Genomic DNA, 12,741 nt, shown 5'->3' with positions numbered 1-12,741 from the left:
CATGTCAAGAAAAATATGTACCAATAGAAAATAAAAAGCTAGAAAAAGCTAGTGACTAAGTTTAACGAGTTATTGGGATTAATGGGTCCCATGTTAAAGAAAGGACACTAAGTCCGAGAGAGGAAATTGGTCATTTTCCACATTAACCCTTAGCATGTAGAGAACTAAGACAAAGATTCTTGTTTCCAAGTTTAGCTTGTGCATTTCAACCTCATCTAACAAAATAAAAATCATTAAACACAAGCATATCAACTATAAAGCAGTGCTCCACAGGGATGCATGCCGCTGGAAACTACAGGTGTCTCCAAAACGGGGATGTCCCCAAGATGCAAGAACACCAAGGGAACGTCCAACCGCCGTCCCTCCACTGCCACCATGCACCGGAGACATTTCCTGGTCAAGGGGAGTGTTTCAAGATGTTTCTTCAAAGGAGATGCAGGAAGGGGACGCTAGGACATCCTCAACACTCCCAAACGTCCCTCTATATGACAAGGGACACACCCAAGTTTCCCGTGGCACTAGAGAAAAGGTTTAGATTTTTTTTCAAAAAAAAATGAAAGCAAAAGAAAAAGTGACTTCTACTTGCCTAACCCTAACCTTAACTCAGCCCCAACCCCCAAAAACTCTCCAAAAAGTTTTAAAAGAGGTACTTACTCTCATTTTCAATCACAAAAATTGAAAACTCAGTGGCTGCAGTCTGAAAAAATTAGAGTGAAGAGGAAGAGTGAGAGATTGTGGTCAAAGCCTGGAAGGAAACTTAGGAGAGGGAGCAAGATTAAAGGTGGGCTATTCAAGTATCATTCCTATTGTTCGTTTTTTTTATTTTTTTCATTTAAATTTATGAATGAATCAGTGATTGAAAATTTAAAATTGAATTTTGAACGAATGAAAAGTAAAAGCAAAACCCTGCAACAGCACACTCAAATTCATTGTTGTTTGCTTGAATAATGCACAGTTGCACTCAAATTCATTGTTCAAAACTTCAATGTTCATTGTTTACCTCAAAATCGTTCAAAACAACAGCATATAAGTTTTTTAGTTTTATTTTATTTTAACATTGTTTCTTGCAGCATCATTATCATGATGAGCTCTTCAATGAGGATGAGAGTCAAGAGGTACAAGTAGGAATTCAAGTTAAAATGAATCAAATGATGATCCTGGCGTAGAAAGACTGGGCGTGAGTCTAATACTCAAACTGAAACGAGTTCTATTGAGAGTCGAAATTATGGCTGCCCTTCTCAAATCCTTGAAAAAAGGGCCTCTTTGATCCAAAATCACCTTTACAACAGTTTGCATCTAAGGTACCACATGTGTAAGTTTGAATGGTTTGGCAGCATTACTAGAACTAATTCTCACTTCCTTCTTGTTTAAGGCAATGGTGTAGATGTATGCAAAAAGGCGGAAGGGAACTTGAAGTGCAGGTCTGAAATATTAAATTATGGAGTTGTAATGAAGATGAAATACTTGTATCTGCTAGTTTGCCAAAAAGGTGTACGACAAATCAGAATTCTACAGTTTCTACTTCTATTTTGTAGAGTCTACGGCCACCAAGTCCATCCAGTTCAAGGGCAGGAGAGTGTAACGGCAAACATAAGATGACCATGTAGAACACCATTCTACTACTGAGAGGGCGGGGGATAAATCAGTAGTAGAGTATATTTTAGATCCTTAACAATTTAGAATTTTGATCAACTTTGTAAAATCTGAAACTGAAACTGAAACTTAAAACTGAAACAAATGCAACCAAACAATAAAGCAAACACACAAGAATTTTTCATCTCCTTGAACTCTCATCCATCTTGATGATGGATCATGGAGTGTGATCCAAAATGTTGATGATTAAAAACTTGCACACAATCAAATCCAGAAGCTATTTGCTACAAATACATGGAAAACCTATGGGAAAACCACGGTGAGAAATGCTGCTAGGATCTACTGTCCTAATACAGCCTCACAAATTTTTAATGTGTATAAAGTATTTAGGGAACCAACCCTAAGGAATCGCCAAATTCCTTGTCTGAGAGGACACCAAATCCCTACAAAATCGCCACTTAACAAACTGAGCACCAACTCAGCATCCTTATAGTATCAAACATAAGGATGTTATAAACCAAACAAACTTATCAATGTTTTCTGATCTGAATCATTATAATTTACAGCACTGAATATGGATAACCGATAAACTAATTGTCACAAATTGAATATTAATCTCATAAGATATTATTGAACACCTTTACACTTGACAAAGTAATCCGAAAAACAAGGTGTTTACAGTCTGAAAACTGTTTGCAATCTTCAACAATCCTATTCACACAATCTCAGAACAAACTCATCAATAAGGTTTCAATATATCACTGCTATGATTCACACTTCACAACATCTTGAATCTGCAAGCAAGTATTATTTAGAATAAATCTTATCCACTTCAGATATTTGATTCAAAACAGTCTCACCAATTCATTCAGTGATGCACAACTGCAAAGATACTTGTCAGGCTTCTAACAATTTATATCACCCTCATTTGAACTGTTGTTAGTTGTATAAAGTTATTGCCACAATCATTTCATATGAATCTCTTCAATGTACTTTTTGATGTTCATTCAAATGTTCCTCCCATTCAATGCTTCAGATGATTGCCATCAACCAACAACAAAACCACATCTCTCGTCATAAAATATATGAGTATCAATTAAAGAGAAGTTATAACTTCTAACAAACTGTCTTCCTTTCAGTTGTAACTGTTTCCAACTGCTAACTAATTCCAACCGATTAATTTCTTTTATCATCTCTATTAAAAAAATAATATCCGTGTCTTCTAATATCGATAGCTCTTATCATTTCTATAAAACAATAATATGCTAAACTTGTAATATCGATGGTTTGCTGATACAACTTCCCAAGACAGGTGGCAATCAGTTACAAATAGAACTGAAGCATAAAATGACAGCAAATACAACAGCTACACCAGAATTCGTGGCACAAACATGTCTGAATATTATCTTCAACAATCGATCTGATATCCTTCCTACATTATAACTGTTGTCATACATCATACAGATTGGAAGAATGCTGATAAGGTTTGTTAAGATTGGATTAACTCTGTTTCCATTTTTTATTAGAATGATCTAGAATAATAAATTCTGATTATCATATCATTCTGAAACAAAGATATACTGCCTTCTCAATAATGTCCTGTTGTTATCTTTCATTCTAGCAGATCCATTGCAGAGAAAACTTAATGAGGACATAAATGATTATACAGAAAAATATTGTTACAGATTGTGATGCTGCAAGTAAATGTATCTAGGTAAATTTTCAGGCTAGGGTTCAATTACATTGACATCAATGACAAACACAAAGGTTGCTAACAGACTAGTCCATCTTCACAACCATTGGCAGAAGCAAAGGATGAGGCAGATGATGCCACTGGCAAATTCTTCTTTGACAATGGAATTTCATTCCATGTGGCTCGCTCTCCTTATTATAAGGAAGTTGTGTCAAAGATAAGAAGGGTGGGACAATCATATGTGCCACCTAGTGCGACTTAATTGAGGGCAACAATCTTCGATCAGAACTTATTGAAGATTAATATTTTGATGGAGAAGATGAAGAGAACCTGGGTCACAAGTGGTTGCAGCATAGTCATGGATTGGTGGACGAATATTAGGCAATACCCACTCACCAATTCATGATTACATCTATAGCAGGCTGTTATTCCCTTAGGGTTATTGATTGTTCAAGGCATAGCAAGGATGCTCATTTTCAGATTTGGATCCTCAAGGATGCTACAAAGGAGGTTGGGCCACAAAATGTGGTGCAAGTAGTGGCAGATGTGGCCCATGTGTGTAGAGCTGCAGGGAAGTTGATTGAGGCATCCTATAGAAATATTTGGTAGACTCCTTTTTGTGTGCACACAATGAACAATGGACTCAAGGACATGGGTAAAATTAGCTGGATCAAAACAACTATCAATGATACTAGAGATGTGCAGATGTTTATCTGCAACCACCACACTTCACATGCACTCTTCATGTCCTCCAAGAAGGAATTCCTGAAATCTGTAGAGACTCAATACGCATCATGCTTTATTCTCTTGGAGAGGATGATGCGGTTGCAAGAGACATTGCAACCAATGGTTATGATAGTAGAATGGAACCGGTGGCCTGAGGCAAAGACACAATAGGGGTTGAGGGTGATCTTAGAGATGTGCAGATGTTTATCAATAACCACGACACTTCACATGCACTCTTTAGGTCCTAAGTATGCATATCATACGTTATTCTCTTGGAGAGGATGCTTGAGTTGCAAGAGGCATTGCAACTAATGGTTATGACAGTAGAATGGAACCAGTGGCCTGAGTTGGAGACACAACAAAGGTTAAGGGTGAAGGAGGTGGTGAAGAATGATGTCTTTTGGGCTAATGCCAAATATATTGTCTCCATCATTACTCTAGTCTTAACAGTTATTAGATATGAGGATTTTAATACATCTTCCCTTGGAGAAGTGTATGAGTGCATTGATTCTATGCTTGGTGAAATGAAGGATGTTGTGCGAGAGGACGCCACATTGCAATTCTACACCGAGCATATCCAGACGATCATTCAGCATGGATGGGAGAAGCTCAACATTCCCTTACACATGGTTTCCTATGCATTGAACCTGAAATGGTACGTGCAAAGGCTCGACAGAATTACACCTATAGAGGAGGTTGAGGTGAAGGATGGATTCATGAAGGGAATTGAGAAATTGTATGATCTTAGAGAGGCCAGCTAGATTCGTACTAAGTGGACAAAATTTGCCACTCTTTGGGGGTATTGAGTGGCGGCCAAGATAGATCTAGAGATTATGTCACTAGAGGGCCCCAAGTTGTGGTGGACTATGAATGGGCCTAAATCTTTGACACCTACTCTAGGCATTCATTTGTTGTCCCAGGTTTCTAGTTCTTTTATTGCTAAGAGGAACTAGTCTACTTATAGCTTCATCCACTCCTTCAAGAGGAATAGGCTTACTTCTCGAAAGGCAAAGAAGCTTGTGGCGGTACATAGTGCCTTGCGTCTCATTGACCGCAACACAATTACATTCAAAGAGAGTCCAATAGCCACATGGGAAGTAGAGCCAAAAGAGCCCACACAAATTGATGATGATGCTACCCAAACAAGGCTGGTTGGTATTGATATAGATGAGCTTGAGCATGTGGGGTCTAGCAGTTCAAGTGATGAGGAGATTAGCAAGGAACTTGGGGATGATTAGATTCTAGAGGCATCAGGCCATTAGCCATTGACTCATGAGTCATGAGTCATTACTCTTTAGTAGTACTATCTAGTATTTACTATTTTGTTTTTGAAATTTGAGATTTGAACATAGTTGATAACTTGATTGTAATTATAAATCATAATTATTGAAATTTAAAAACTACTACTAGTTCAATGCAATCATTGCAGTGTTTAAACTTTAAACTTTACCTATTCCTTAGGCTTGTACAGTTATACATTTTTTTATAACTGATTTTTCATGTACTATATGTATTCCAGTGCCTCCCCCAACCATCGTCCCCCCACCATCCCCAAACTTAACACCCAAGACTCGTCCCCAAATCACCCCATCTCCACGTCAAGAAACTCCATGGAACCTTGCTATAAAGGGACTTCTCACCCAAAGTTCACAATGATTCATGGTTAACTAGAATCCCTATACAACATCAACCAACAAAAACTAGGCTCTAATGAAAGCACAATCACAAAAGCCTCAAGAGACCTTGCACATGCCTTGATAGTCTTTAGCACTTTTGTGCTTTTTATACAAGTGCCTTTTACACTAGTCATTTTTCACTACCCCACATGATTTGACAAAGTTTTGCACACTTCTAGCACCATCTACAAATGGAATGTAATATCCCCGTTTTTACTCCTTCCCATTTTGTTAGCATTGGCTTAGTTTTAAGGATTATGTGGCATCTAATGATGGTTTGGAGTTTAGTTGGTGCTCTGGCTGGTGACAACGCTCTTTGTAGCATTTTGGGTTTTTCTGGGTTTGTTCCTAGTCCTTGCAGAACAGTGTTATATATAGTAACTACTTGTTTCAGCACCAATCTTTTTGGGTTTTTTTGGGGGAGAGTTATGTTCTCCTCAATCCTTGGAGAACATTGTTATTTATATAGTCCATGCTAATTTCCACACCTGTCTTCATCCTTTAGCATTAATTATGTACCGGCATGACTGATTCTCATTTCTAGTATCTTGGCAAGTTTCTTGTAAGTGTGGTGCAGGGCATATCTAGATATTTTTGTGCAATCATGGGCTTCATCTGCTATAAACATCATACATAATACTTGTTGTCCAGATTGGTGGATATTTAGGATTCACGTGGTAAAATTTGCTCCTATGATCGGCAAGAAGGTTTGCACCTTAACAAACATGTTCTGACAAATTGAATTGGATCTTAGCTCTTAATAAGGTGGCAGTGTGAATTCTACCTTGCTGATCTGCAACCTTCCAGGTGGCTGGGCAAAGTTTGTTAACTGTCCAAAATGAAATCTGATGCCATAGATTCTGATATTGTTCATGGATTAAATTGCCATTGTCTGCAGCCAAAGTTGCAATTCCTTATTTTTGTTAATTCTCTGGAACCAGCAGCAGTTAATATATTTAATTTAAGGTTTCAATTTATAGCATGGAGCATATTGTTTGATGTAATGTCCCCATTTTAGGGTTCTCTTGCATTGCAATTGGCAGTGACCGTCTAGATATGTGTCACACTTATCAGAGTGGTTATTTGATGTTACCAATGAACTCAGATGGTCCAGAGGACTCATATGACACTTTCCAAAGTTATTTCTGGCTTATGGTGTGTTCTCTAAGATTCTTGGAGAAAGCATCTATTTATAGTAAGTCACCCAGTCAAGCTCGATTCTCATTATTCTTCATCGGCATCCCCTAGTGTAGTCCAATTTTGATTCTAGTGCATTCTAGCAATTTCCACAAAATGGGTGTGGCTTCAATTATATTATTAAGGTTGCTTAATATTATTTAAATTACTTAAAAAGTACCTTATTGTTATAGCTCATTGGAACCTGGATAAAAAAAAATTAAATGACTTTGGAGGCTGGGAATGTTCAAATAATAAAATAATTCACTTTTGGGGGATATAAGCTTTATTTAATTAATAATGTGATTTTATTGTTTTTTTCAGGAAGTTCTCAAAAAAAGCTATAAAAAGGGGTTTGTGACCTCATTTGGATTATGTAGATTATGTTATTTCTCTTTGGTGAAAACCCTTGGGGTTCTTGGGATTGAACTTGGTTCATCTCAACCTTTTGAAGAACGAAAACCCTCTCGGAGAAGATTGGCCACAATGGTGAAAGATCCTCACTGGTTAATGCGGTGAGAATCAAGATTTATTCAAAGTCTCATATTGGGCATAGATATTGCAGGTTTGCCTTTTAATTTCCAGGTATTTGATTTTTAATATTTTTGGCAGTGAGATTTGTATTTCAAGGAATGATTCACATATACGGATAAAGGATTTTGATATTGGAATAAGTCGCTTCAAAAGGGGCTTATGCTATAATTTCTAGTCACCCAAAGAAAATTATCCATTCTAATTGCCAGCTGTGAATCTTTATAGTTTGCCATACTTTATGAAGGCATTGAAATTTTAAGGGAATTTCGTTAGTTTTTCTTAGGAGTTATAGTTCATCTTGGTCTCTTTTAAACTTTCTGTACAGCAGAAAAGGAATGTATGGAATAAAAAGGCAGCTCAAGAAATCCTAAATCATGTAAGACTGTCATAAAACTAGTCGCTGTCATTGTTTTAAGCCAAAAAGTGTTTAGCTGCTAACCTGGGGGTTGCAATGAAATTTTGGTTAAAAATAACAATTTCTTTGTGAGAATTTGGCAGCGATTAAGACTCTTATTGGCACTGCTGGTTGCTTTTGGGGAGTCCTATTACCTATAGGACTGTCATACCATATGACTAGCTTTGGGAATGTTTGGATTTTCTAAACAAAAGTAATCACCCAATATTTCTCTAAGAGTTGTGTAAAGTTAGGACTGTAGAAGTGTGGAAAAAGGCATTGCAGCCCTTGAAAAAAGAGTTTAATAATAGTTGGACTCCTTAAAAACTGCATCAGCAAGGGAAGACGTGGACCTCCATACCGATGAAGAATATTCTGAAAATTTTATATGGAACTAGCTGCTAGCTTTCAAGGTGATTGTGGAATCTAACATTATATACAGTCATGAAGATAAGTTTATTACTGTCTTTTGTCTAATTTCTGCAGCTCTAACTGTTCAAATTAAACATAGCAATCAAGCATCCAGGTCAACCAAAAAGTAACTTGTTGAAGTCCATTGCAACTAGGATTCCCCAAATCAGCTAAAATAAATCAAATTTTAAGGTCTGCAGATTGGTACAGGTGTATACAGGTCAGCAAGGGAAAAAGTTTCAACAGCTTTATGTGAAGAAGTATGCAAACAAGGAGGTATTACACTGTATAAATCATCATGAACAGCCTGTTTTCTGCTTACAAAAGCCTGCAATCATATTTGTAATATCTTTTCAAATATTTGGAAGTCAGCAATATTTAGTATTGTTCCCATTGCTTTCAATTTTGAGTATGTTGTTTTTATTTTGGACATCAAAATATTTAGATAAATCAGTTCCTGGTGCTTATTCAATGTTCCATTTATCAACACATGCAAAATATATGAAGATCTAAGTTCTACATAAAACTGGAGTTTGTCAAACACTTGTGCAAACAATTGTTGAAATGCACATTGAGAAATTACAGTCAGGTGAAATACATACAAAACTCTTATTGGCATTAGGGTATCAAAAACTTTCAGGAAACTCTCATAAAATACCTCAAACTGAATCTCTTCAACAAGGTTGCAAACTATCTGTTTGACATATTGTCAGTGCTAAAGGAGTGCAAAAAGTTTGGGTTCAGTCCGTGGTGGAACATTACATAAGAGCCTTTATGTGGGCTCATTTCTTGTCTTGACTTTCTTTCTTAGATTCCTTAGCTATGATGCAAAAGGATTCAAGAACTTTCACACAAACTAGAATTGGATTGACCATCAATCTCTGAGTTGACAACTTGTCATTGCAACAAATCACAAGTCTCCTTCATCTGGCTCTTCAATTGGTCTTCCTTTCTCCCAAAGGCCTTGATAATGGCAGCATCACCAATTCCAATCTCAAAACCTTCATCAGAAAGCACCACCTTATTCATCAATAATTAAACCGCGGTCATAAATCGGAAGCATTGAGCATATTTGCTTTAATATCTTTCCAACCTACTACAGTTGTGACTGTGATATTGGTGGCTACTCAGAAGAGGCAGTTGCATATGCTACTGCAACTAAGACAGACTGTTTTACTAGAGCTGTCCACATTTTTTTCTGGAGAAGACGAACTAAGTATCACAGTTAACAGTCTGTAGAAGCAAGAGCCTTTATGCAGGCTCGCTTCTTTTCTTGACTTTCTTTCCTAGATTACTTAGGCTATGATGCAAACGAATTCAAGAACTAACACAAGTTAGAAGAGGTGGCTTCAGAACCAATCTCTAAGCTGAACAACTTGCCTTTGCAACAAAGCCCAAGTCTCCTAAAGCCTTCATATGGCTTTTGAATTATTCCTTTCTCCCAGAGGTCTTGATAATGGCAGCATCACCAATTCCAAGCTCCAACCCTTCATGAGCAAGAGCCACCTTATACACCGATAAATAAACCATAAGCAACAAATTCAAACAAATTCAAGAACTAACACAAGTTAGAAGAGGTGGCTTCAGAACCAATCTCTAAGTTGAACAGCTTGCCTTCGCAACAAAGCCCAAGTCTCCTAAAGCCTTCATATGGCTTTTGACAGTATTCCTTTCTCCCAGAGGTCTTGATAATGGCAGCATCACCAATTCCAAGTTCCAACCCCTCATGAGCAAGAGCCACCTTATTCGCCGATAAATAAACCATAAGCAACAAATCCCCAAGCATGGTGGCCGTCACGGTTCAAAACACATTGCACAAAATCTCCATAATGTCAATTCTGCCAAACTCATTGGAAATCAAATCCAGGGCATGAACAAGCAACAAACAAATGGCCATATCAACGCTTTCTTATAGCAGAAGTCGTGCTTTATTGAGCACCAAACCAATGGCCTGCAAAAGCATGGAAAATGGTCTCATGGGAGCCACCCAAGCAGTCACAAAGAAAAAAATAGTTGTTACTGTTGACACTTTGAAGGTAAAAATATTGCACCCCATTCTGTGGATGATAAAATTGCACTACTTACAAAGGAGATTTGATTTGAATTGCTCCTTTGAATCAACAATTTCCTCTGCCCTTTGCATCATCTCATGTTTCTAGTGTGTTCCTATATGTTGGCTGCAGGTTTCATCTTTAAAACAAAATTAGTTTTTATCCTCTTTCGAAATCTACTCTACACTATTCACAGCCCATTTTCAATAGTGCTTTGACACCATATTGAAAATGGTAGAGCAACAATATTGAAATTGAATAGAAACAGCACCATGATTGCATAGCAAAATGACAATACAGAAATGTAATTCATCTTTATATTCATTCTAATGGCTTAAAAAGCCATTATTTCTCCCATATAGAACCGACTAACCTATGGGAATAACTTCCTAAAAAACTAACAATCTAACTATTTTATTAACAATAATATTTAAATACTGAGAAGTTACTAAGGTGACTTTATTTCTAATATATTTATTTACTAATGATATACTATTATGTAATATATTTCCAACAAGGAGGACAATATCATCAGCAAAAAAATGTATAGACATAACCACGTAATGTAAAATACAACCATCATCTGAATGTGTATGTCATCAAGTAAATTAACTCATCAATGTAAATGTTGAATAGGGTCAGTGAGAGAAGACACCCTCGTTTGACCCCAATAATACTCTTCAAACAATCAGAGAGACTGTGAGGTATAAAACTACCCAGTAATTGTCTCGTACAGCCTCCAAACGACAATAATCAAAGAGTTTGGGATGTTGATATATCTCAACTTTTGAAAAAGCAGGTGTCTCGAAACCAAGTCAAAGACCTTTTTGAATTCAAGAAAACAACAAAAAATTTTAGAAGACATGTAACAAGCCTCATGAATAACAGCTCAAAATGTAAAGATATGGTTAATAGTCTAGTAGTCCTTCTTGAATCCCAGCTCCCCTTAGCTCTGATATTATTCCTTTCCAAGTACCCCTAGCAGCTGGGTGTCCAACACCATAGTATAAAATTTGGAAAATCTATGCCCAATCATAATAGACCTATACTTGCCAGGGATACAGAAAGTCAAGATTTCTAAATAGGGATAATGATGTGTTGGGACCATGAACATACTACTTAAAGAGCATGGCAAGGGGAAGGCAAGGAAATCCACACCATATTGGATGAGTTTAGCTTGGAGACCTCACAATTAGCTGCCGTGCAAATCTTTAAAATAACTCTCTTACCAAAAGAAGCAAAGAAGACAAATGAGGATGGAAGAGGAGTGGAGGCAGTGGAGCAAGTTGGTTAAGAACATCATCGAGGTAAATAGGTGTATATAACAATAAGTGAAGATGGATTCAGCTTGTACAAAAATAACTTACACCCAATATTTTATGTATGCTCCAATCATAGGTTACAGCTATCATTTGGTATCCGAGAAACAACAATTTTGTACATACAAAATGAGCTACAAAGGGATGCAAACTATGCTCATCACCCTAGGAATTTTATGATGTAGCTGGATATATGTTATAATTCCATTGACCTACTTTGGTCACTTGAGAGTTGAGAACATTAAAAAATAATTTATTTCTTTCTTCTCAATTCTCTTGTTCTTTCTTCTAGCATCCTTACAAGAATTGTGTACCTCTTCTTCTCTTTCCTCAAAACCTAGATAGATAGGAAAATATTGTCAGATTGATAGAACTATTTGTAGGAAGCTAGGATGAATGCTAGGTGCACTTTGACATGAGGTAGTCACTGCAATTTATGTGATACCTCATTGAGTACTTCCATTTTTGTGAAAGGTCCACTATATCTTGAAGACAATTTTTTGCAACTTCAATTGACAAGGAACTGTTTTATTTTACTCCAAAATAAGCTGTGTCGTTTACTTCAAAAGATTATTAAGAATGTAGGGCTTGATATAGTTTTGATTATAATGTTCTCTTCGAAAGATATTTTGTAATCCCTTAATTTTCTTATATCTGTTAACAGTTGAGGTAATAACTCAAACCAGTGTCTTTCCTTTGAAGTTGTAAAGGCATGGCTTGACTGGTGTCAATTGAATCAAATTTAAACATTACTATAAAGTGGCTCACGCTTGTGTTCAGAAATATGCTGCTACTATACATAAATAGTACAGAAGATAATTTTACATCCCACAATGCTTACTTTCTTGCTACATGTAATCTAAAAACTTTAAGATTTGATTCGCTCCTTCTGTTTATCTATTTGATTGTAGATAGTCTCCAAAACTCAATTTTAGTATTGTTTGAAATCTTCTCCCAAGTTTCTTCTTAAATGTTACACTAGAATTTCCCCAGCATCACTTCGCAATACACGATTTCATATTTTTTTGTGTGCCCAATCATCAACTTCTGTGTATTGAATCTTAAGCAAGTTAACATAAATTTTCAAACTCAGAAGTGAAACATAAAGAATGAGAAAAACAAAGTCTGTGCTTTGAATCTGAAGCAAATTAACATAGCACAATAAATG

At 36.6% G+C, this 12,741-nt stretch overlaps 1 protein-coding gene across 2 annotated transcripts in view; it reads right to left on the bottom strand.

Annotated features, from left to right (window-relative positions):
* The window catches only part of LOC131044912 (2-C-methyl-D-erythritol 4-phosphate cytidylyltransferase, chloroplastic), a 306,767-nt gene that overhangs the window by 158,694 nt on the left and 135,332 nt on the right, over positions 1-12,741 (bottom strand). The window lies entirely within an intron of this gene.

This window comes from Cryptomeria japonica, chromosome 3, assembly GCF_030272615.1.
Source record: "Cryptomeria japonica chromosome 3, Sugi_1.0, whole genome shotgun sequence".
NCBI lineage: Eukaryota > Viridiplantae > Streptophyta > Pinopsida > Cupressales > Cupressaceae > Cryptomeria > Cryptomeria japonica.
This window is presented reverse-complemented; position numbering and strand designations above follow the sequence as displayed.